Raw genomic sequence first — 24,408 nt, forward strand, 5'->3', positions numbered from 1 at the left:
AGTTTTGATTGTTGAGTCTAATTTGGGGAGAGAGGTAATGGATTTAGTTGTTACTTTCTAGAAGCAAAGCATTTCCCTGACAGCAAGGCTTCAGACCTGTGTGTTGTCAAGCTGGTGCTGTGGGGCACTGCATGGGTCGTCTCTGTGAGCCCGTGTTGCTCATTGCTGTCCGCTATGTGTCAGGACCTGTGCCTGCCGCGTTGTAGTCCTCAGCACATATTTATTAATGAGAATTCACTGGAATTGTTTAATATCATTTTTGTTGCTACCCTGTGAGCTATGCCTTACTAGCCCCGTTTCATAGGCAGTAAGCTGGGCTGGGAAGATTATAACACAGCTAGTCAGTGTCACGGGCAAGATTCAAGTCCAAATCTTTTTGACTTGGCAGCCTGTGTTCTGTCCATACCTTCAAGATTCAGACTAATAGCAGCTCCATTTTAGGCCTTATAACTTCACCTTGTTTTTTACAGGATCAGAAACACACAAGAAGACAAACTTCTCAGGTCACCATATGTGATTTCAGAAGCCGAGGTTAATTCTTTGCATGAAAACAGTACAACGGCCTCTGGGAATTCTGTGTTGCCTTTGCACATTTTGGCGTATTCTCTGAAAATTCGGAGGACAGCCACTCTTCTCCGATGCCGCTGGAGAGAATCCCGTGCTCCCCGAGGCTACACGGTGTTCAATCCAACACAATGGGAATGGGGCAACTGAGCTGTACACTGGCTTTTCAAAAGGCTCCAGTATAATGTAGCAATTGTGTCATCGGCAACAATAATAAAGAAAAAACCTCTCAGCCAACTTTCTTCACATGACTGGACAGAGAAAACAAGTAAACTGAGCCTCCCCCAGCTCTCCTCGCCAGAAGGCAGGTTCTAGAAATGCTGCTTGATTCTCTGTGTTACAAATCATATGAAGATTGGAAACTTCCCGCTACCTAGCATAACAAGTGAATCTAATTTGTGATTTTTCATTCCCTAGGCTCTGAGTTTTATTTACAGATGACCTTTGGTGTCACATGCATTTCCAAAATATATCATTAAGTAGCAAAAACCACCTCAGCAGGTGAGATTAAAACCGATCATGTGAAAGTTTTTCCTTGTGTTTCTATCAGGCTGAAAAGCAGACTTTGCTTTTCTTCTTCCAAAGAGAATCTTCACATTAATGGGCTACAAAAAGGAGCCTACCAGCAAAAAACTAAACATTTATTAAAACCTCAACAAACAGTAATTCACTGATGATAAGATTCTTCCTCCTGAAAGTCTAAATGCCTTCTAAGAATTATTTCAGAAATATGTTGCTCAAGGATTAAAATGATTGCGTGCTTAAGTCTTCTGTTGTTCATGTTCAGCTTGGTTTTCCCTTGGGAATGTTAAACCAAACAGGGAGAAAAAAGAAATAGAGATAACGAATGTCAGATCTGATGTAAACTCCTAAGAGAGAGGAGAATGGTTCTGCATGAACCTTCTCTTTTTCCCTCTCTCACTCACTTTTTCCCTTCTTCTCATTTGGCTCTGGTCAAATGTCTCCTGCTTTCAGGTCCCTGGAATAAATACCTCGCAGCCCTCTGGGTGACTCGTTGAGATCAGGGAAACCTTAGTTTGTAAATGCTGAAAGAGAGGCTGATGGGATGGAAATATACATTGCAAATTCTGTGTGATCAAGATATGTCTTCAGAGCCTAGGGAGCTCTCCCAAAGCGCCACTTGTGCTCAGAGCTCATCAGAATGCCCAGCTTCGGGGAAGGGAGAGAGAAGCAGGAGGCGGGAACCATGTCAAGTAACTTTCCCAGTTCATATTTTATGTGGTACTGGCAGGTTTCCTGTTCTTAAGCACTTAGAATCAAAGGACAAGAGAGTTGGAAGGAATCTTGGGGGTCATTTGGTCCAATTCCCCCATTGTACACATGCTTAAATCTCTTCCATTTTAAATAAAAAGTCTATTACTGTGTTCTCTAGCCCCGGCCTCAGCTTTCACCTTCCCTTCACTGCCAAACATATTGAAAAGTAGCCTATATTCCCTCTCCTTCCCACTCTCATCTTTCTGTAATCCCTCTTTTATGTGTCATTCCTGGAAACCACTCATTGCAGTCACCGATAACCTTCTAATTACCCCCCAAAATCAACACTTTCCCAGTTAGTACTTGCATTTTTTGCCCTTGGGATGCTGTTCAGCTCCTTTGGTAAGCTCTCTCCCACTGGCTTCAGTGCCCCCTTTCTCTGGTTCTCCCATTTTCTTGACAGCTCCTGTTCAGTCTCTTGATGGTTCTTTCATCAGGTCTTTAAATGCAGCTTTCCCCCAAGCCCTGTCCTTGGCCTTCTCATTGCTCTGTGCATTCTATTTGACTGATCTCAGCAGTTCCTGTGACATCACCCATCATCTCTATAGATAGCTCTCACAGGTATGTCACTAACTCAGACATCTTAGCTCCAGAGGAATGTCTTATTGGCATAGCATCTTCACTTGGCTGACTTTTATGTACCTCAAACATGACTGGTCCAAAACAGAAATCAGTTCCCACCTCCCCCCTGTTCAGTCTTCCCCTCAGAATCCTGATATCTCTATCAGTGTATCCAAACAAGAATCTTTAGGGGTGACCTGACATCTGCTTCTCCCACACACTCCACATCTAATTAATCAGCAAATTCTTCCAATTCTTCATTCTATGAATCTTTTGACTCTGCCTCCTGTATTGCTGCTGCCCTCTATATCTTAGACCTGCCCTTAGATCTTATATATGCCCTATTGCAACACCCTTCTCATTGACCACCCGACTTCCAGTTCCTACCTCTCTAGCCCATTCTCCATATGCAGAGTTATCCTGTATACACTGATCTGATCTGGCAACTCTTCTGTTTAAAAGCCCTTGATGGTTCTTCATTGTCTCTAGGATAAAATGCAACTTCCTTAGCCTGACCTAAAAAGCACATCATTGTTTAGTGTCTCTCTATTTTCTGACCTCATTGCTGGCCAGGTATACCTCTTATAGTCATTCCAAGTCATGTTCAGTTTCTGGTATCTTTCATGCAATTCTCCCCTCGACATCTTTACATATATTATTACCTCTGCTTTGAAGGCTCTTGACTCTCTGGTAAGTAACAATGCATCCCTGAAGATTGCTCAAGCATCTCCTCCTCTGTACACTCTTCCTTGGTCTCCCTCAGGCACAGTTAACTGCTTTGTTCTCAGTATTTTCATAATACTTTGTCGATGTCTTTCTTAGCACTTATCCTATTATTTTGTAATTATTTATTTACAAGACTGTTTCCCCAGCTATTAGGTTGGTGCAAAAGTAAGTGCGGTTTCTGCATTTATTTTTAACCTTTTAAACCGCACTTACTTTTGCACCAACCTAGTAGAATGTGCTCTTTGAGGGCAAGGACATTGTTTGTTTTATCTTTTGAATTTCTGATACATAGTAGATAAATACAATTAGAAAATGAAAGAGAAAACTGAGGTTCAAAGAGCTGAAGTGGATTTCCCCAATCACACAACTAGTCATTGGGTGGTTTATAGGCTGCAAATGTGATCCTCTGACTCTTGTGTCCCTTTTACCACACAATGGCTGGGGCCTGCAATTCAACTGTCTAATGGGGTGGGGCAGGGAGAGTGTGGGTGGGTATAGAGCAGTGGACAGACCTATCCACTGATATCACAGTGGGTATAATTCACCAGACAGAACCTAGTACCTGGAGGGTATCTGCACAAATAAGAGTAATCAGCGCTTTAGGTTGTCAACACTGGAGGCTTGCACTGGAAGAGACAGAAGAGACCTGATCTGGGAGCACAGAACCACTGCAGAGAACCCAGGAGCTGAAAACATCCCGAAATTCAGGAGGATAGGGGTTCAAGGAGGTGGCTTCAGATACTTATCAGAGGGCACAGGGCTCTGCATTAGCCGATCTCCACCCATCTCCACATCCATATCCACGTTTACATCCATGTCTACATACATCTATAATCTCTAAGAGATTTATTATCAGGTACTGGCTCACTCATTTATGGAAGCTGAGAAGTCCCACTATCTGCCCTTGGCAAGTTAGAGTTCCAGGAAAGCAAGTGGTGTATTTCAAAGGCCTGAGAGCCAGAGAGCTGAATGATACAGATTCCAATCCAAGTCTGAAGGCCTGGGAACCAGGAGTACAAAGGGCAGGAGAAGGTGGTTGTCCAGACCAAACAGTCAGGCTGAGAGTGAATTCAACCTTCCTCTGTCTTTTTGTTCTATGCAGGGCCTCAGCGGATTGGATGATGCCCACCCACATTGGAGAGAGCCATCTGCTTTACTCAGTTCACCAATTCAAATGCTAATCTCTTCCAGAAACAACCTCATAGACACACCCAGAAATAATGCTTAACCAGATACCTGGGCATCCCGTGGGTCATAAAATTATCCATTCCAAATTCCTATTATAAGCTGGGATTTGAGAGGTAGAAAGTTGATCCCTCAAGAAAGGATAGCAACCAGATAAAGTCAGAGTCTTGGTCTTAGCAACCAGAAACACAGGCAGATTTCCAAGAGAGGGACTTGGGCCCAGGTAACAGGACAGGAAGCCAGTTACCAGAATCAGGTTACAAAGTGGAGAAAATGGGGAGAATAGGGAAGGCTATAACATCCTTGCCTCTCAGCTATGTCATACTCTAAAAAGCAGGAGTTATCAAAATAGTCATTATCAAACAGCTCCCAAGTATTCTATCTCCATACGCCCCCCCACCCTAGCTCCATTTTCTTTTATTTCCAGCTGCATTTTTCATTTTCATTGAAAACAAACTGGTCTTGACTTTATTTGCCAGTACCATCCATTTTAGACTGAGAAAGTTTATGCATTCACAGTCTATTTAGAACCTGGAAGGTCGGCAGCTCCTCCCTGGAGTGTTTCTCACAGGTAGTTGGAAGCCTGTGTCTGAGAGGATGCTCTTGGGCTGGATTTAGCTCATACATCTGTTCGCTTCTGACCTGGCCACAGAAGAGATATTAAAATATGCTTCGACCCTTTATTTTTCCCAGACTAATTAACCAAAGTGCTTAATAAATAACTGGAATGTTTCCAGTAATTTAGCACTTCATTAGTAATTTGTTTCATTATAATATGTATCACACAAATCAGTTCAATTCAGACAACCATTTTCTGCCTTCTAATTCCCATTATTTGAGCATCTGATAAACCTAAGTGGTTTACTACTTTTCATTAAGGTGTATCTCAGACAAATTTTGGACCTTGCAAAAAAGTAAGTAAAACCCATGAAAATTGAATCACAGATAAGCAAATAAAATTGAATAAATACACCTAGAGAAACTTCTTAGGGATACTACACTGTGACTACGCAGGAGCAGCATTTGTGTTTTTGTATAAAACAAAGTAAGTGAATTATTAAGTCAGGGAATTTGAATTTTGCCTTCTCAGATAGAAACTCCATCCCTGTTTCACAGAAAGGAAAGCTTATGAAATCAGAATGTTGTGAGAAGATGTCTAAATATTATGTAATGCAGTTGAGAAGGATTTTGAAGTCAACAGACTGTGTTTGGGAGAGAAATTGGTTCACATGACAGCTTGTCCTATCACTATTAACTAATAGTGAATGTGGCAGAGATCTCACCCTGGTTCCTGGCTTGACATTGACTTTGCCTGTTTGTATTACTTCTTGTATCTGTCCCACAGCACCCAGTACAGCACTGAGCACTGAGTAGTAGATAGGTTAGTGCTCTACCTAGTGTGAATTGAGAACACACCATGTGCAAGTCGCTGCAACGAGATGTTCAATGTCATCTCATTTATCCAGTGAATGGAGCTTACTTTTACTATTTTTTTTCCTTTTTCTTTTTTTAAAGATTTTATTGGGGAAGGGGAACAGGACCTTATTGGGGAACACCATGTTCCTCCAGGCCTTTTTTTCCAAGTCAAGCCGTTGTCCTTTCAATCTCAGTTGTGGAGGGTGCTGTTCAGCTTCAAGTTGTTGTTCTTTCAGTCTTAGTTGTGGAGGGCACAGCTCAGCTCCAGGTCCAGTTGCCATTGCTAGCCACAGGGGGCACAGCCCACCATCCCCTGCGGGAGTCGAACCGGCAACCTTGTGGTTGAGAGGATGCACTCCAACCAACTGAGCCATCCGGGAGCTCAGTGGCAGCTCAGCCCAAGGTGCCGCGTTCAATTTTAGTTGCAGGGGGCGCTGCCCACCATCCCTTGCGGGAATCGAGGAATTGAACTGTCAACCTTGTGGTTGAGAGCCCGTGCTCCAACCAACTGAGCCATCCGGGAGGCAGCTCAGCTCAAGGTGCTGTGTTCAACCTTAGCTGCAGGAGGCAGAGCCCACCATCCCCTGCGGGACTCGAGGAGTTGAACTGGCAACCCTGTGGTTGAGAGCCCACTGGCCCATGTGGGAATTGAACCGGCAGCCCTCGGAGTTAGGAGCATGGAGCTCCAACTGCCTGAGCCACCGGGCCAGCCCTACTTTTACTATTTTATATTAGCCATTCTTGGCAGAAATTACTCTATAATAGATGCATATTTTTTGTCTTCCTACAAAGAGAAGACAGAATGGTACTGAAGTCCTTACATCTAAGCATTTAGATAGAAAGCAGGACTCAATGTACAAAGGGATAGCAAGAATTATGAAAGGGAGAACAGAACAAAAGTCACAGTGGAAGACAAAATGAGAAGTGGCATCATCATTTGTTCATTCATTCACTCAACAGATATTTGCTGAGCACAATAGACTGAAGATTCAAGGATAAGTGAAGCGGACCTGGTCTGTCTTCCCAAAGCCTACAGTCTAGTGGGAAAGTCTGAGAAATGAACGCACCATTCTAATGGAGTAGATAAATACTGTGGTAGCGGAAAGCACTGAGGACATATAAAATGAAGCAGCTCAGAGAGGGCTTCCTGGAGGAGTAATGTGGATGAACGCCTGTTATAGCTTTGCAGACACTCCTAGTGTGTTAGTGAGAACTAATGAGGTCCATTAAAGAGGCCTGACATAAGCATATTTGTGAGACACAGCAGAATTGACATCTCCCATCTCCAAAAAGAAATATGTAGGTCAAGAGACACAAACATGGAGATCACAAGGCAATGAAGACATGGCTTTACTTTTCTTATGAGAGCAGCTGCAAAATCTAACTGTCAATGTGATCTAGGAGCTGAGACACTTCCCCTTTAATGGTGTGCTATGCTGTGATTTAAGGAAGATGTGTCAGGTGCCTTCATAAAGCCCTTTATCTGACTCTGGTATTTAAAAAAGTGTCCCAATTAGCTACTGCTGCATAACAAACCACCCCAGAACTCAGTTGCCTAAACAAGTAAGTATTCATTATGGCTCATGAATGTATTGACTAGCTCGGGGTTCTTTAGGTTCCAGCTGGGCTCACTAACGTGCTCGGAATCATCTGTGGATCAGGTTGACAACTTTGGTGATCTTAGCTGGTCTTTGGCACATGTTTGGGGGTTGGTTGGCTCTTGGTTGATCTGGAATGCCCTTGACTTTCCTTTCCATGGTCTCTCATCCTCCAGCAGACTAGCCTGGATTTGTTAACATGGGATGTCAGAGTTCCAAGGAAGCAAGTGGAAGTCATGTCTGCCACATTCAGTGGGTCAAAACAAGCCAGCTAGCACTAATTCCAGGGTAGGGAAATAGACTCCATTTATTCACAGGCAGAACTACAAAGTCATGCTGTAAAGGGTATAAACTCAGGATAGGGAATAATTGGAGACATTTGTGCAATTAATTTACCACAACTACAACCTTGACTATGCTAGAAAACCCAGTGTTTCCCTAGTATATTTTGCCACCACTCATGTCTCTTGTGTCATCTCATTATGAACGTGCATACCCTCTCCTGTGAAAAGGATGCAGATGTCAGCCCCTAAGACTTGCTTTGTAGGGAGTCTTGTCTTCCCACTGCATAGAGTGGAAGTCAGCCAAGCCAGGAGTCATAAGGGCAAATACCCACTAAACAGTGCTGGTCAGTTTTACAGACCATAATCATCATATTGATCACTGATATTGATAGATTTGCCCTGCTCAAGACACAGATTCATTGCAACAGACGGGTTGGCAGGTTGCCACATCCAATGGGAGTGCCATGTGTACTGATGTTTCTTTAATAAACATTTAATACAGTGCTAGGTGCGGGGATGAGCTTGGGGTCACTGCTAATAAAGCCTCGAGCCCAGAATTCTCATATATTTAGTGCAAATGTGCCATTAGACATTGGAATACTTCATGAGTCCCATTTTCACCTTAAGAAATGAAAACCAGCTCAGGTGAAGAAAAGAGTCTTTATATCTTGTGATACAATCTTTTGTGTTTTCAAACTCTTCCCCCTTGGGAATTCACATTTTTTTTGACCATGCACTAGAGGAAAGATTGCCTCATCTTCCTCCATTTTAATAATAGAAATTTTAAAAAAGCTATTGTGAATAATGCTGCACTGAACATAGGAGCGCAATAGCTCTTCAAGATCCTGATTTCAATTTTCTTAAGGTGGGTCTGCAGGATCATATAGTGGTTCTTTTTTTTTTTTTTTGAGGAACCTCCATACTGTTTTCAATAGCTACATCAATTTACATTTCCACCAAAAGTATACAATGGTTCCAATTTCTCCACATCCTTGCCAACAGTTGTTATCTTTTTTATAATACTCATGCTAATGGGTATGAGGTGATATCTCATTGTGGTTTTGATTTGCATTTCCCTGAAGTTTAGGGATTTTGAGCATATTTTCATGTACCTGTCAGCTATTTGTATGCCTTCTTATGAGAACTGTCTATTCAAAGGCCATTGTTAAATCACGTTATTTTTTTAATTAAATTTTTTTTTGCTATTGAGTTGTAGGAGTTCTTTATATTTTTGGATATTAACCCCTCATCAGATTATTCACAATAGCATAGCCAAGATATGGAAACAACTAACCATCGGCAGATGAATGGATAAAGATAATGTGGTATATACATACATGGAATACTATTCAGCCTTTAGAAATATGTAAATCCTGTCATATATGACAACATGGATGGACCCAGAGGACAGTGAAATAAGCCAGTCACAAAAGGACAAATACCGCCTGATTCCACTTATGTGCAGAATGTAACACAGTCAAACTCACAGAGGTAGAGATGAGAATGGTGGTTGCCAGGGGCTGGGGGAGGGGGAAATGGGTTGTTTATTGGGTATATATTTCAGTGATGTGAGCCGACTAAGCTGCAGAGTTCTGCCACACACTGTAATGCCCATAGGTAACAATGCTGTGAAGTGCGCTTTAAAAAGTGTGTTAAGAGGGTAGGCCTGGACTTCATTTTCAGCACACCACAAAACAAAAACAAAAGCAAACACTAAAGGGGCGACACAGAAACTTTTGGAAGTGATGGATATGTTTATTACCTTGACTGTGGTGATGATTGCACAGGTGTAGGCATATGTCCAAACTCATCAAACTGTATACATTACGTCTGTGCAAGTAAAGATGAATTATTACTTATATTCTTAAATGTGCTTTTCTGAATGATCCCCATACCAGCTTTCTAGCTTGGTAGTTTATGTCTGTTTAATAAACTCTATGTTGATGTGGTTATCTGAGATTTCATGTTTCTGGACACGTGGACTGACACAGTGACTGGTAGAAATCGCGATCTACCAGATCGCAGCAGAGGACTTCACCATGGGCCGATAAACCTTCCCCAGCCTTCCCTACCCTGAGCCCCACTTACTCAGCTCCGAGCAATCTCATGAGCTCTCAGTCCTCATATGGCCTGTCTGTTCATCGTGTGGGGGGACTCTAAGGAAGAGTAAGAACATTACGGACAAGCTTTATAGAGGAAAGCAAGCTAATAATTGTCCCCGTGGATAACTACTGTTATTACCCATCCCATGGATAGTGGTCCAAAGGAAGAAATGAGAGCAGCAAAAGAACTGCTGCTTAGGGTTTAAAATGCTCTGACTTCAAAAGACTCTCACGGTTTGATGAAAATATCTCAGTACAAGACTCCAAAGTGATTCTAGAAAACATGACAATGTCTCATGTGTTGCATTTGGAATTTAACCCTTTCACAGCTGCCACTTTCTTGAGGCCACCAGGTTCCCTAAAACATCTCATTCCAATCTCCTTCTCCCATCTCCCCATCCCGGCCCCCAAGTCACCAGTCCCTCTGGGGATGTCACTAGTTCTAGGACCTGGCTCATCTATTTGACATTGGTCTTTCTTGCTGAGAGATGTCAAGTAAAGGTTAATAGATTTGGCAATAGGAGAATTTTTTGGAGCAGAGCTGGTATGCATCTTCTTGGTATCTTCAACCAGGGGAGGCTAGAAAGAAAACTAACAAAACAGCCAACACTTGCTCCTTTCTCTGAGTAGTAGTTGAGTTTACAGATTGCCCTGTAAAACTTAAGTCTCTTAATATTAATTGCATAAGCATTTGTAAGTCAGATATTTTTGAGCATCAGCAAAGCATAGGATTTTCCTGGTAAAAGGCTGTTTTTCTTGGCTTACCTGAGTTGAGATTGTCATGCACTTCCCAGCCCACAGGGCTGCAACAACCTTCGCTTTCTCCAGCCTATGCTGGTTGGAGAACCATCCACGTCTTCCCACCCCTCCACAGGGATCCAGCTCTCCAGCACCTGCTCCTCCTGGTCCTGCCGAGACTAGTGTTCATACGTACAAACTGCTCCACCGCCCTTTGCAGAGCTTTGGCCGGCACCACACCCTGCTCGCTGTGCCATTTGTCGTGCGGGTGTCATGTGGGGTCTCTGCTCCCGCTCCCTGCACAAGAACACAGGTGTCCTGCGGGGCGGCCTGCAGGGTCTCTACTCCAGCTCCCCACATAAGAACGCAGGATACGGTGAGGCCAAAAAGGAACACCCACGGAGTCATAGGTAGGGAAATCATACTACTATGGTCTCACTGGAGGCTGGGTTCACCGGACATGCTACCTGCTGTCTGCTTTTCTGCCAACCAACCGATGACTCTCTTCTACTCTCCCCGACTCTGCTCCTCCACTTCCCTCGACTCTCCTCCGTAGCCACAGCAGTTATATTAGTGGCCAATGGCTCAATGGTTACAGCTAACGGCCAACCAGCCACAGCTAAGACGGCCATCTACCACCCGAGCCAGCACCCCTCCACATGAGGCTGAGAGCCTGGAAACTGCTCTCTGGGGCTCTGTCCCCACACTCCACCCATACAGGGTCTCGCCTCACAATCTACGTGACAAGCGTCTTCTGCGAGGGTCCCTGTGTGAGGAGCTTGGAGATGAATGCAATATCCTGGGCACAGCTAGGCTCTCTGGACACAGCCAGGGTTTCTCAGGGCACCACCAGTGCTTCTGGGCACAGCCAGACTTCCTGGGCTTCTTAGGGTACAGCTAGGGCCTCTCAGGGCACTGCCACTCTCTCTGGGCACAGCCAGACTTCCTGGACTCAGCCAGGGCTCTCAGGGCACTGCCACTCTCTCTGGGCCTCTCAGGGCACCATGCTGGAACAACAGCCACTCACAGTCAAGGTGCTTATATTTTCTTGATGGCAGCCGGTCAAGACACAAAAGCAAACATAATCCGCCAATTCCACTTCATGGTGGTACGTTCCCAAGCAAACAGTCAAACGGTCCATTAAATTAGGGATGGGAGGCAATTCTCCATAGTCCATAGTCATTCGCCTGGGCTGTGTGTTATCCTCACAATGTGTGCCCTCTCCTCAGGGCGAGGGCTCCAAGTCGTCCCCATCCACTACCCGAGCCAGCACCCCTCCGCATGAGGCTGAGAGCCTGGAAACTGCTCTCTGGGGCTCTGTCCCCACAGAGATCTTCCTTGATTGGCACAGAACTGCTTCTGCTGTCTCTTCATGTGCCTGTTGCTTGTCCTGGAAAGGGTATGAATATTGACATGTAGTGTGTAGTTCAGGCTTTTCCTATGGCACTATTTCGCCGTTTCCTGAGTACCAGGAAGGCCCCTCACTCCCCAGGCAATTAGCATCAATGGGCTGCTTGCTGGCACTGTTAAATAGGAAACAGAGGAACTGCATTGGTTTCTGCTGTTGTGTTTGCTTATTTTCCCCAATTTGCACACCGAACATAAGACCTGCTTTAACTACTGCTGTTAAGCCCTGATTGCTGCTGATACATTATTTAGAACAACAAAGTGAAGCCGTTTTATTCTTTGCTCTCTCTGAGGGAACAGCCAACTGAGCCCCCCCACCTCCCAAAGTCTGATGCTCTCTCTCCTGCCGTTTCACACATACTTCAAGTCCAAAACCATGCATTTGAGCTGAATGAAATAGTCTGGAGAAAAGTTCCTCCAGTTGTAGAATGTTTTGATGCACTGGTTTGGTTCGTCTCATTTTCTTTTAAGAAACATTTGTTTAGGAACTATTCTTTGTCTGCCTTTGAGGTTCCATGGAAAACCTCACTATCCCTGTCCTCAAGAAACTCACAGCCTATGGTAGAGGAAGACACATAAATAAAATAAATTAAAATGAGTTTGAAACAATCTTCAAAAAGAAACATAGAGGTTACTGTAGAAGCAAAGTGGAGGGGCACACTAACTCTACCTAGGGAAAACAGGAGGTCTTTCTAGGGACAGTGATATCAGAGCCAAATCCTAGAGGAATAGGAAGAATTTTTTTTTGAGCATTTATTCATGCACTTAACAAATATTACATTTCCCAAGTGCTGGGCACATAAGGACTTCAGCAAGTGTTTGGGCTGGGCTCCAGGACCTGACAGTGATGGTTAGTGGATGGAGAAATGTCAGAAAAGGGGAAGACCATGGACAGAGGCATGGACAGGTGAGAGAAGGTGCGTCCAATAAACTGCTGGGGTACAAGTGCATAGAGGAGGGTGACACGGCAGGAGGCAGCACCTAAGGAAACAAGGATTCAATGCTGGAGTCTGAACTGTATTCTGAAGAGGAGGGGAACTACTGGAGGATCTTAATAGTGACATAATCAGATCTGTGTTTCAGCAAGATAACCCTGTCCTGTTTAAAGGACCGTCTGGGTGGAGATAAGACTTAAAGAAGGGAAACCAGTTAGGAGGCTATTGCTACAATTAATGGAAGAGAAGCAATGGCTTGGACCTGGAAAAAGGCAGTGATACTGGATTGGAAAAGAGTTTATAGTTTAGAAATGAAAGGGCCTGATACCTGCTCAGGTGTAGTGGATGAGGGAGGTGAATGGGAGGGCTCAAGGCTGACTCCCAGTCATCCAGAGACTTCAGCAGCTGATCTTATCACTTCAGAGGCACTCGTATGCCCACAGATCTAATTAGAGAATTTTCCAGCTCACAGGAAGCTTGCTCCCAAGAATAATACCATGTTTCTTTGTCTGTTCTGTTTTGTTTGTTTTCTTCCATGTCTAAGAATAACTTTTAGGGATCTTGGTCAGAGGTATTTTATAAAATGAATTGGGAAGCCACAACATAAAGTACATGGGGAAATTTAGCAAGAGGAGAAGGAAGGAATCAGGAGAGGCAAAGACATGGCAAAAATGAGCCATAGATTAACAACGGATCCTGGAGAAAGTGGAAAACAAACAACGAGGGAAAGAAGATGGCACAGAGAAATACAAAAATGAAAGCAAAATATTATTAGAGGTACATGCTAGGTGCCCTAAAATGTTTATTGACTAAATGAATAAGAACAAAGCAGGTGAAAACAGGGGGCTGTTGTAAACACTGCCTCCATTTTGTCCCTCTGCTGACGGGCATCCTGTTCACATTCCAGATAAGGCCGCAAGTTGTGGGATAAATCCCACCATTCCAGAAGGTGGGAGGAGGGGTGTCCTGGGCAGTGTGGCTGCCACCTGAGCCTCTTGTATTGCATTGGTTCTTCCCTTTTCATGCTTGCTGGCATGTCACTGATTCAGATGTTTTGGACCCTAAAGAGCCTCTGGGCAGTAAATAACCATCCTGAGTTTGTACTTTGCAAGGATATGACCAGTTTGGCTGTCTTTGGAAACCAGTGGCTGAGTCAACCAGAGAGATTAGCTCCGAAACCTTCCTTTCATTGCTCAGAGAGAAATATCCACACACAGATAATGTCCTGGTCCTGGGCGTCATCTCATTGCCCGAATGGACACTGTGTTGCTCACCCAACATCCCAAGGGCATGAGATGCAAGGGGAAGTCTTTAGCAGGGGTTATTGTCTGACACAAGCAAAATACTGCAGAGGCGAGGTGACAGTGGTTCTAGGCACCACTGGAGCTAGGAACTCACACTCTGTCAGGACGCTGTCTCTCAACCTCTGATTCGTCTCTTTCATTATTGGCATCATTCTCTCAAATGGCTCCTCCATGAGGAAGTGGCTGGTGCCCAGCAGGCCCAAGTTAAGCTGCATACAGTATGATAGCCAGATAGAGAGATGGCTCTTGACCTAATCTTCGGTTAAGAAATCCCTAAGGAAGGGTTATGATCAGCCTGGCTTGGCTTACATGCTCATGCACAGACCATCACTGTGGTCAGTGAGATGGAGTTCTATGATCAGCTCATTTGGAGACAGGTATCCACTTCTCAGTCCGTCACTAATCATAGAGGTACAGTCCCAGAAGATGTTAGCCTCCAGCAGGTCCCAAATATGGTTTGCTGGAAAAGAAGTACCCTTGTTCTCAACAAAGTGCCATCTGAAGAAACTCTCTCTCTTCTGGGTATTGGACATATTTGTGAGGTATGAGGCTGCTAAAGTCATTTTGCAACCACAAGGGAAGTTAACTAAACACAGAGGAGGGCACACCTAAGGACATGGCAAAAACATGGAAATGGAGCCTCTGGACCTATCCAACCACGAAGCCTTCCCTTCCTTGGCATTTAAATCAACAACTTTCCCTGTTCTTTAAGACAGTTCAAGGTGTGTGTTTTTTTTCGTGTTTTTTTTTCGTAACTTGCAACCAAAAACACCTTTAAGTGGTATGGGCTGAGAGGGATTACTTCCAGAAAAAATAACAGATGGTGAGCAGCCAAAAAAGGTCCGCTAAAATGAAGATGATAAGTGTGTTTCATGAGGGACATCTGTGGCCAGGCTTAAATTTGAGGGAAGAGTCTTGGATTTTTGTTGATGTTCAGTGGAAAATGTGGGCAGGAGAGCAGGGTGAGGCCCCTCATAATACAGATCGTCACGGCAATTCCTCACTATCCAAGGCTACCGATGCTGAGAGTGGAAGGCTGGATTCAAGGGTGAGAAGCACTTGCCTTCATTTCAGGCCAACTGTTGGTTCTCGGAGCCAGGCAGGCTGGGCTCTTCCCTTCTGGACAGTGATCTCTGGGGAGGTGAGCTTGTACTCAGGACAGGAGCCCAGTAGCTCCTACCCCAATGCCCCTTCTTTGCTTTTTCAGTATTAGCATCCAATTTGCTGTAGGTGCTATGAAGGAAAGGGTAGGTTAGGGTTAGAGCCACGTGGACAGTGGGTTCTGTGAAGCAAGTGCTCCAGAGAAGGTGCTTTCAGAGGACAAAGGACAGCAGGGCAAGTCTCCACATCAGTTGGAAGACTCCAGCTTGGCTAGCTGCTTGGAAAATTCTTCTTACCCAGGTGCCAGCTTCTCTCCAGACCTTTGTGGCCCAGGGAGCTCTCTTGTCTCTCTCTCACCCAAGCCTCAGGAAAGCCCAGGCCCAGGGGACAATGCTGCCTTGTTCCAAAGCTGTGATTTTTGAGTGGCCTCTTGTTTGTGGGCCCAGGGAGCAAGACGAACAAGCTGTGAAGCAAGGAAAGAACTGCCCTGGGTGCTGGGCTGCAGTTTCTTTTTGTTCCCTGCCAAGTGCCCCTCCAATCTAGGACAGAGGGCCTGCTCCCAGCTAGGAGTCGGACGAGGCCCTGGCCTTTAGGCTCTGGGGAAGTGGGACCGGTTAGGACTAACAGAGGCCTCACAGACCCCTCAGCCCAGTTTGAGGTGTCCAAGTCTGAGGATGTTCAGTCTAATCTGATTAGTGTGTGTATGTGAGTGTAGATGACACTATAAATGTATATATTTCCTTTCTCTGTGGCGCCTTGATTGTGGATGAATAGAATTAGAATCCCCAATTTGGTAGGTCTGGTTTGTCAGAAATTGACCTAGCCTTAATCAAATTAGACTACCAGTTCTTGGTCATATGACTTTGTCCTGTAGAAGCATTATATAGTGAATTGACTCAATTTTGTAGGCATGCTCTGTTTGCTTGACAAATAAGGCCTGGCTTGTGGATATGCACTTACCAGTTCATGTGCATTTGCTATGATTTGTGTCTGCGTCTGCCATAGGTGTGCTACGCATAATTGTATGTGGCAGAGATTCTACCACATACAATGAAAATGTGTGGACTCTTTCTTTATAGAACAGCCTCCTAATTGGTCTTCCTATCTCCAATCCCTTGGTGTTCTCTTTCAGGGTTTCTTGTACTTTCCCATAAAAATACCCCCAAAATAGCAATTCTCAATCCTGCCTGCCCATTAGAATTATCAGGGGAGTCTTTAAAAATACTGACTTCTGGGCTCTATCCTCAGAGGTTTGGATTTAAATGGTCAAGGGTAGAACCTGGATCTTGGTGATTTTTCAGAGTTCCTCAGATGATCCTATGTGTGGCCAGGGTTGAGAACCACGGGCTAAAGACAGGGGACAATGAACTGCACTGGTGTGGGCATGGGCCAAAGCTGCTCACATCTAGGGTGAAATTCTTTAGACTTTGCCTTTTTTTAAATTAAATATCCCTGTGATTTTTGCTACATAAATGTAATATATCCATAATATAAGTGTAACAGTTTAAATTACTTTTCATTGAGTTAAATTTTCACTCCAAAAAGATGTAGCATATTTTCTAGTTCCTCCTATGTCAGCATATGGCCCCATGCTTCTAGGCCCATGTGTACCCCAGGAATGTGGACCATGGCTGATTCATCCCCACCTCCCACAAAGCCTTTCACCAACAAGTTTTTGGGATATGTCTGCCAACATGTACCGAGGAAACAGGGCAGTTTCCCTAAAAATGTCCCTTTGATCTTCTTTGATCTTCTCTTTGTTCAGAGTGTCTGGTGGCTCTCCATTGCGGGGTACACTGATTCGGAAATGGGATAGAGATGTCCAGGTGGTACAGGAGATTACACCAGGAGTTTATGAACAAAATTTTTAAAAAGTAGTCATGTACTTGTTCTTTGTATATTAGATAAATATAAATGGGACATAAAACCTGTGATTATTATATTATTATTTCTTTTAAAAAGGATAAGTGTTTTAAAAAAGGGAATTGTTTTAAATTTGATTTAAAGAAAATTGCTATGTGAATAGTAGTACCGGTAACACTTAAATGTGTGTGTCACTAAGTGCCAAGTAAATGATTAAAGGATGGCATTCAAGGACCTCCTAATCTGGCTCTGACCTGCCCTTCCAGCCTTAGTTTTTTTCTTTTACCCAACAGGAGCTGTCTGCTCTGTCAGAAAGACTTACAAATAGTTCCATATATAGGGGTCCCTTAAAAACATGAGCTCTGGAACTATTCTACCTGGGTAAAACCAATGGCCCATTCAAGACCCATCCCAGATCAAGGGTAGGGGGCTTAGACTCCACTTCCTGATGGGTGCTGTGTGTGCCAAGGTTCTGAAATCCATATAGGATGCATAATATTGTCATGGTCATTTGGGGGGAATATAATCTGGTGCAATCCATTTAATAGATTACATATACATTTCAATATCTTCACATGCATATGTAAATTAGGTTTAGGATAAATAGGCAAAAAAATAAATAAATAAATAAAAAGAAGCACTCCTTTCCTTCCCCTCCATCATGACAAGGACCTGGGAGTTATCCAGCTTGATAAAAAGGCCTTGATTCAGCCGGCCATTTAGATCAATGTGGACAGGGCTGTGACATCTTCCTTCTCACCTGTGAAAAGTGCTAGAGACCAACACAGCAGATGATGGAGCACACAGTGGGCGTGGGTACATTCCCCTACCCATCAGTCTTCTTCCTCTGGACATTATACTTTGGCCACTGGAGTAAATTCCCCTGGCCATACACTTCTCTCCTTCCGCCCAGGCTTCCACAGGAAACACACAGGAGCTGAGGGAGGGTGGCAGCCACCACAGGTCCCTGGGAGTTAGTACAACATGGTGATTGAGAGCAAGAGTCCTGGAGTCAGATGGACTTGGGTTTGAATCCCAACTCTGTCAATGCTGTGGCTTTGGGAAAATTCCTCAGTTCTCTAAGACTCAGGTGCATCATCAGTTATGTGCAGATAATGGTAAGGGCATCTCTCTCATAAGGTAGTTGTGAGAATTAAATTAAATAATGGAGATAAAATGTTGTATTATTTCAAGGGAGACTGTTAGAATGTAAGAGTCTTTGGTATCATTCAACAATAATTACACTTGTTGAGTGTTTACTGTATGCCAAGCACTTTGCATACATTGATTAATCTAACCCCAAAAGTTTCTTGAGATATTTTTAATCTCCAGCTTAAAGATAGAGAAAGGGATCAAAGATAAAGTAGCCCAAGATGGGATAGTCGGATTTGAACCCAGGTTTTTTTTTTATTCTGCCCTTATTATGGTTCCCACCTTGGGCAGGACTTCCCAACAGCTGTCTGTGTGTAGGGCCTCCTCTCGGTGACAGTGAGGCTGTCAGGTAGTCAGGGCTGAATTTGCTCTTTCACAGTTCAGTGCAGATGGTACCGGGAGCCATTGGCCATTAACCCCAAGGTCATGGAGAAACACAGCTGCTATTGTTCCAGAACGAAAATGTGCTTATTTACTGTAGCCAGTGGGAAAATGCCAGTTCCTGTGGGAAAGGATGTATAGGGCGATTGTATGGAGGGGTGGTGGACAGAGTGTAGAGAAGTGATGAGAGGAGGGGGAGGTGAGCACTGGTGTGAAGTGTCAGGTAATGTACCGTGGTTGCTTTTAGCCTTCTTAGAACATACCCTGTGTTCTCTCAGCTCGGGGACTTTGCACAGGCTACTCTTTTGTCGGCATTCATTTATTCATTCAGCAAATATTTTGAGTCCCTTTTATGTGTTAATCACTTTGATATGTGCTGGTGTGAGGACATTGGCTATTACCTTCACGGTGCAGGGCTAAGGGAGAGACAGAAAATATTCATGTAAACAAATGAGTGAAAAAAATAATTTCAGATTTGTGATCTGTTAATCACTAAGGAGAAAACACACAAGAAAATGGACAAGGGAATAGCCTGGAACACTTATCTTTTAGTATGAAACTCAGGTAGCCTCCTGGCCCACCGAGTCTAGGTTAGACCAGTTCTGATGTGGCTTCCCACCATTGTTACAATACACTAACTGCTTCTTTACTCTCTCACACTGGCTTGTGTGCTTCTTGAGGATAGGGACCAGGTATTGTTCCGGCACCTGGAAGGTGTCTGACAACATTGGTACCCGACACTCACTTGTTAAACGGATGGCTGGCTGGAGGGATGTATGTGTTTTGTGTTCTTCAGGGTGAGACATCAAGCCTATTTTTAGTGCAGTTATGTTCTCAAAACCAGGTGATCTGATTGTATTCAACCTAACTGCTGCTGGTGGTTACACACACACACACACACACACACACACACACACACAGGGTGCCAACAAAATGTATACATATTTTAAAAAAGGAAAAAAAAAACTGTATTAAAATTGTAATACTCAACATATACCAATAACAAAAGATGAATACAAGTCACATTTGACTTCTATAATTATAAGAGGTGCTCAAAGTGGTTACCATAGAGTAATTTTAATACAGTTTCTTTTCCTTTCTTAAAATGTGTATACATTTTTTGGCTATATATATATATATATATATATATATATATATATATATATCCAAATATATGTACAGTTTTGGACTTTAATGAATGGTAATAATTTGCACAGCAGCACATTGCTACTTTAATTAAGTAAAGGGTATCATTTTAGTACTATAATAAATAATATATAATTTATCAGTCCTCATGTGTAATTTACAAGTATACCATGTGGACTATATAAATGTTTCTGTATGTGGGAGGGGTGGGAAAAATACCTATTGATCTGATGTAAGGTAGCATATGGAAAAACTGAGCTGACCATCTTGATTGCCCCCAAAGAGGCAGCCATCCATGCTGGAGCCATCTTGGGGATCCCTGAACATCCTGAAAAATGGAGGAACTAAGAAGGGAGAGTGGGAGTGGTGAAGAGCCACAGCCATTGTTGTAGAAACAAAAGTAACCCTCAATGCTTGTTCCTCATGGAACAAAGCATGTTACTACTCGCTGAAGAGGTAGGACTCCATAGAAAAATAATATACTGTTTGGAGAGTTGGAAAGAGGCCCTGGGCTCCTGGGCTGTGTTGCTAAGTGTTTGCCCAGGGTTGGAGAATTAAAATCCAACTGGGAGAAGGGACAGACTAAATATAAGGCAGAAAGAAAGCAAGCTTAGCACATATGCACAATGGAAACCCAATAATACTGAGACGTGGCAAAGAAACACTAAACAGGTTTGAAAGAAATCATAACGTAGGCGTACGGACAGGCAGGATGGCTGGGTCTAGGACCTTTTGGTGAACTAGATGCCTTTGACCTAGAACAAGGTGCCCTGGCTCCCTGAGAATACCCAGCAGTGTGATGGAGGGACAGGGCTTTCTTGGATCAGCGCTCCCCTTCTGTAGAGAAAAGGGCAACTGTGCCTCATGTCTGGGATGACATCTGGGTCTGGGAGTCCAGGCAAGTGGAACCTGGAGAAGGGGATTCTCTACAGAATGATTTTTTCACTACAGAACCCTAAGACACTTTCCTCAAACTAACCTGTTATTTGCCTTCCTCAGGAGAGTAGAGTAGTGAAGGATTCCTAGAGAATGTGGAATGAGAACTGGGGTCTTGTAGGGTGAGTCACATCAGATAGATGGAAGGGGTGGGAGAAGGGCATTAGCAGAAATGGAAGGACAGTGTGTCATATATCATACGTTTCATTGCATTATATATGAAGTCCATGTGGGAGATAGCAATTCTATCTCCCTATCATCTCTGTATCTATTCCAGAGGCTTCAAAGAGACGTGTGTTTGGGGACAATGAAGAAACCTATCTGGCTGAGCAGAGCTTTTGTGGACAGAGCAGATCAGCCTATTCTGAGTTCATACATTTTGGGGAAGTACAAGGAGAGCAGATTGAAAAGTAGAACTAGAAGGGATTATAGAGAACCTTGAAGGATTTATCTGTAAATTTGAAAATAAAAAGTATACATTTACTGGCACCCATCTACAATATGCAAGGCATTATACTCAGGCTGGGGTATATCAAGAAGTATTGACTCAGTCACATGGCAGCCTGGACGTCCACCGGGATGTCCCACTGGCACATTAAAGTCCATGTGACCAGCACACTACTACTGCTCATCTGTCTGTTCAAATGAGCTCCTTCCCCTTCATTCCCTTTCAGTGAAAGGCACCAGCATACACCTAGTGACCTGAGCCACAAACACAGTATTCATTCTAGATACTTCCCTCTCCCTCACTCTCTCTGTGTTAAATCAATCAGCAAGTTCCATCAGTTTCATCTTCTAACCCCTTCTCCAGTCTCTTAACTCCTTCCTACTTCTCTTTCTTGGACTATCGAGTTAGTCTCCTAACCTGTGCCTGCCTCCAGGCCTGCAGCCCTCAGTTTTAGACCCCATGCCTTACCGTCCCCTGCTTAGAACTCTACAGAGGCTCTTCATTAACTAAAGCAATAATTGTTGTTGACTTTTTTTTTTTTTTAAGCTTTAGAAAATTTCTTTTTCAAATAACCCAATATGTAAAAGAGGTTTAGGATCCAAGATGCTCTAAGGAGTGTCTCACTTACTCAGTCTTTCTCCTTATCCCAAGCACCACAAAAGAGCCTCAGTGCTCCCACAAACACAGTTTGAAAACTCACTCAGCATGGCTTATATATCCCTGTATTATCTGGCCCTTGGCCATGTCTCCAATCCCACTTCCTGCTACTCACTCCCTCACATCTTAGGCGCCAGTAGCACTGGCCTGCACGTGGTTTTTCCCACACATCTGATGCTGCACTCTCCCCACCCCCATCCTCTGCCCACTGGGCCCTCTGCATGGACCATGTTGCTCTCCTCATTAGCTCCATCAGCTGCCCAACTCCATTGATCCCTCCAAACTCTTTTCAGGCATCAGCTCCAACCGGAGACCTCTCTGAACCCCCAAGCCGGACCAGCTGTCCAGATTCTCTGTTCCCTGGGCCCCATGGTTGTAACTCAACCATAGCTCTATGTTAGGTTATGTGTATAGTCTTCCCCCAGGAGATTGTAAGCTCTATGAGGACAGGACAGTGACCCATTCATCTCTCTCCTTGGCTCCTAGCACAGCACCAGTGCCTGACACCTAGTAGATGCTCACTAATCTTCACCATGCTGAGCAGTGGAATGTAGACCAGGTCTCCCCTGCTTTCAAGTAGAGTGTGCGGAGTCCTGCTGTGTTGCCAGAGATCACAGAATACCCCCTCGTGTCCTACGATAGTAGACTCAGGACACGCGGCACCAACCCCAGGGGATTCAGGGTGGCCTGTTTGATGGATTGCCACTTTACTGGCTCTCCCCCACCAGGCCTAAATGAAACCCTAGCCCTTGTTTGCAGGTTCCAAATACCTTGGGCATGAGGCCAGTGAGCAGCGCTGTTAAGCAAGGCAAAGAGATTGTTCCAAGGCTTTAATGGACATGCAGCTTTTTGAGGAAAAGATGGAGTGATGAGGCGTTTGCTTCAAAAGCCAGATGCAGGGCTTCATCATCCCTCTCATCTGACAGGAGCGGGTCCGAGTCTCAGTCCACCAGGTACTTAATATAGGAGATTTAGAGGACAAAAAGCCCCTGGTCACTGTGTACTTTGGGGGAGAAAGTGGCTAAATGCGGGCTTCCCAACAGTTGTGGAAAATGATGGTGTTATGAGCTGAATTGCTCCTCCCGAAATCCACATGTTGTAGTTCTAACCCCTAGTATCTCACAATGTGACTGCATTTGGAGATGGGGTCTTTAAAGGGGTAAAACAAGATAATTCGGGTGGGCCCTAATCCAATAAGGTTGGTGGCCTTATAAAAAGTGGAAATTTGAACAAAGATATGGGTACAGAGGGAAGACCAGGTGAAGACGCAGGGAGAAGGCAGCCATCTATAAAAGGAGAGATGCCAACCCTGCTGACATCTTATTCCCAGACATCTAGCCTCTGTAAGTGTGAGAAAATAAATTCCTGTTATTTAAGACACCCGGTCGTGGTACTTTGTTATGGCAGCTCTTATAAATGAATACAGATGCATATGGTGTGCTGAGGACCTCAAGCTATGCGCAGGTCCGTTTTGGGCTATGAGAGGCCACTGAGTTGCCACTGCTCTCCTCTTGGAGGGTTTTCTGAAGCCCTAACTCATGAGGTTGTCTGCTCTCAAAATACCTTATGCTTCTGGCTTGGCTTTCATCACACTCGAATTCAAGGACTGTATTTGTTTACTTCTGTTTCTCCCACTAGACTCTGAGCTCTTGGAGGGTAGGGATTGTGTTTCTCTTATTTCCAAGCCTGGCACAGTGGTGGTAACCAGTAAGGAAACATTTGTGGAATTGATTAAATGGAGCAGGGCTCTGCCCTGGGTATTTACAATCAGTATGTCTTCCACAGCTCTTCTGCCAGAATGCACTCCTTAGGTTGTGCTGGCTTGGGGCTCTCAGCTCCCCTCCTCTCTAGCTTAGCTGGCCACTGGCAGCGCTAGTAAACAAGCCCCCAGCGGGCGAAGGTTTAGAATGAAATGGCCTAGATGGAGAAGCAAGATGATTGGTCCCTGTCCTGTCAAGCTATGTAATTGGTTGTCTGTCTGAACGGGCTGCTGTGATTGGTTCCCCAAGCAGTGGGAGGCTAACGAATCCCTTCCCTTTAGGCGTTTCCTGCCTACTTTCTGGCTGGGGCGGGGCGTGGGGGGTGGGGGTGGGGGTAGGGGTGTCTGTGGGGGTGCTGTCTTGAGTTTGCTCTGGTCTAGTCCCTGTTTGCTGCAGACTTAAGATTTCAGGAACTGTTCACAGCCCAAGCAAACAGCCCTTTTCTAGACCTGCCGTGAAGGGGATTAGCTGCGGGTCAGTAGGAGTCTAACACAATCTCTTTCTGTTGGGCAAACAAAACAATTATTGATATACCTGCTCTCTGGACTTGACAGCTTTAACTCAACACAAAAAATCAAACCACCTAGCTGCGATTCTAGCCTCTTCCTTCGCTCCTCTTTTCCTTTGGATTCCCTCCTGGGGGTCGACCTGTATTTTCCTTTTTTGCAAGTTGAAAATGTAGGTTACCTGCTGGGCTGTCAAATCTGGAAGGATTGGTAGAAGGAGTGGCTTCCCACCCCTCACAGCTTAGAAATGTTCCTTACTGTTCCAGCAATCCCAGTTATACTGGGAGTCTACAATGATAATAATTATTATTGTTTACATATGTAGCCATTAACTGCACATTATAATAATTCTTCATACAGTTT

The sequence above is a fragment of the Rhinolophus sinicus genome, linkage group LG06 (assembly GCF_036562045.2).
Source record: "Rhinolophus sinicus isolate RSC01 linkage group LG06, ASM3656204v1, whole genome shotgun sequence".
NCBI lineage: Eukaryota > Metazoa > Chordata > Mammalia > Chiroptera > Rhinolophidae > Rhinolophus > Rhinolophus sinicus.